The sequence below is a fragment of the Rutidosis leptorrhynchoides genome, chromosome 3, assembly GCF_046630445.1.
Source record: "Rutidosis leptorrhynchoides isolate AG116_Rl617_1_P2 chromosome 3, CSIRO_AGI_Rlap_v1, whole genome shotgun sequence".
Lineage (NCBI taxonomy): Eukaryota > Viridiplantae > Streptophyta > Magnoliopsida > Asterales > Asteraceae > Rutidosis > Rutidosis leptorrhynchoides.
In genome coordinates this window covers 550,120,434-550,123,372 of record NC_092335.1, presented here as the reverse complement: position 1 = coordinate 550,123,372, position 2,939 = coordinate 550,120,434, and positions in this window count along the sequence as shown.

The window sequence follows — 2,939 nt, the reverse complement described above, 5'->3', positions numbered from 1 at the left end:
ATCAATGATGTTCCCGTCGCAAAAGAATTTCCCGATGTATTTCCGAAAGAATTACCGGGACTACCTCCACATCGATCTGTTGAATTTCAAATAGATCTTGTACCAGGAGCTGCACCAATAGCTAGTGCTCCTTATAGACTCGCACCCAGCGAGATGAAAGAACTGCAAAGCCAACTGCAAGAACTATTAGAACGTGGTTTCATTCGACCAAGCACATCACCATGGGGAGCTCCTGTTTTGTTTGTCAAGAAGAAGGATGGTACATTTAGGTTGTGTATTGACTACAGAGAGTTGAACAAACTTACCATCAAAAACCGTTATCCACTGCCGAGAATTGACGACTTATTTGATCAACTACAAGGCTCGTCGGTTTATTCGAAGATCGATTTACGTTCTGGATATCATCAAATGCGAGTAAAGGAGGATGATACTCCAAAAACTGCTTTTAGGACGCGTTATGGTCATTACGAGTTTATGGTTATGCCGTTTGGATTGACTAATGCACCAGCTGTGTTCATGGACCTTATGAACCGAGTGTGTGGGCCATATCTTGACAAGTTTGTCATTGTTTTCATCGATGACATACTTATTTACTCAAAGAATGATCAAGAGCACGAAGAACATTTGAGAAAAGTGCTAGAAGTATTGAGGAAAGAAAAACTGTACGCTAAGTTTTCAAAGTGTGCATTTTGGTTGGAAGAAGTTCAATTCCTCGGTCACATAGTGAACAAAGAAGGTATCCAGGTGGACCCGGCAAAGATCGAAACCGTTGAAAAGTGGGAAACCCCAAAAACTCCGAAGCATATACGTCAATTTTTAGGATTGGCTGGTTACTACAGAAGATTCATCCAAGATTTCTACAAAATAGCAAAACCCTTGACTGCATTAACGCATAAAGGGAAGAAATTTGAATGGAAGGATGAACAAGAGGAGGCGTTTCAATTATTGAAGAAAAAGCTAACTACGGCATCTATATTGTCATTGCCTGAAGGGAATGATGATTTTGTGATTTATTGTGACGCATCAAAGCAAGGTCTCGGTTGTGTATTAATGCAACGAACGAAGGTGATTGCTTATGCGTCTAGACAATTGAAGATTCACGAGCAAAATTATACGACGCATGATTTGGAATTAGGCGCGGTTGTTTTTGCATTAAAGACTTGGAGGCACTACTTATATGGGGTCAAAAGTATTATATATACCGACCACAAAAGTCTTCAACACATATTTAATCAGAAACAACTGAATATGAGGCAGCGTAGGTGGATTGAATTGTTGAATGATTACGACTTTGAGATTTGTTACCACCCGGGGAAGGCAAATGTGGTAGCCGACGCCTTGAGCAGAAAGGACAGAGAACCCATTCGAGTGAAATCTATGAATATAATGATTCACACTAACCCTACTACTCAAATAAAGGAGGCGCAACAAGGAGTTTTAAATGAGGGAAATTTAAAGGAAGAAATACCCAAAGGATCGGAGAAGCATCTTAATATTCGGGAAGACGGAACCCGGTATAGGGCTGAAAGAATTTGGGTACCAAAATTTGGAGATATGAGAGAAATGGTACTTAGAGAAGCTCATAAAACCAGATACTCAATACATCCTGGAACGGGGAAGATGTACAAGGATCTTAAGAAACATTTTTAGTGACCAGGTATGAAAGCCGATATTGCTAAATATGTAGGAGAATGTTTGACGTGTTCTAAGGTCAAAGCTGAACATCAGAAACCATCAAGTCTAATACAACAACCTGAAATCCCGGAATGGAAATGGGAAAACATTACCATGGATTTCATTACTAAATTGCCAAGGACTGCAAGTGGTTATGATACTATTTGGGTAATAGTTGATCGTCTCACCAAGTCAGCACACTTCCTGCCAATAAGAGAAGATGACAAGATGGAGAAGTTAGCACGATTGTATTTGAAGGAAGTCGTCTCCAGACATGGAATACCAATCTCTATTATCTCTGATAGGGATGGCAGATTTATTTCAAGATTCTGGCAGACATTATGAAATGTCCCGTTCTTATTGATTAAAAACGTTCAATATTAATTGATTTCATTGCGAGGTTTTGACCTCTATATGAGACGTTTTTCAAAGACTGCATTCATTTTAAAACAAACCATAACCTTTATTTCATCAATAAAGGTTTAAAAAGCTTTACGTAGATTATCAAATAATGATAATCTAAAATATCCTGTTTACACACGACCATTACATAATGGTTTACAATACAAATATGTTACAACAAAATAAGTTTCTTGAATGCAGTTTTTACACAATATCATACAAGCATGGACTCCAAATCTCGTCCTTATTTAAGTATGCGATAGCGGAAGCTCTTAATAATCACCTGAGAATAAACATGCTTAAAACGTCAACAAAAATGTTGGTGAGTTATAGGTTTAACCTATATATATCAAATCGTAACAATAGACCACAAGATTTCATATTTCAATACACATCCCATACATAGAGATAAAAATCATTCATATGGTGAACACCTGGTAACCGACATTAACAAGATGCATATATAAGAATATCCCCATCATTCTGGGACACCCTTCGGATATGATATAAATTTCGAAGTACTAAAGCATCTGGTACTTTGGATGGGGCTTGTTGGGCCCGATAGATCTATCTTTAGGATTCGCGTCAATTAGGGTGTCTGTTCCCTAATTCTTAGATTACCAGACTTAATAAAAAGGGGCATATTCGATTTTGATAATTCAACCATAGAATGTAGTTTCACGTACTTGTGTCTATTTTGTAAATCATTTATAAAACCTGCATGTATTCTCATCCCAAAAATATTAGATTTTAAAAGTGGGACTATAACTCACTTTCACAGATTTTTACTTCGTCGAGAAGTAAGACTTGGCCACTGGTTGATTCACGAACCTATAACAATATATACATATATATCAAAGTAT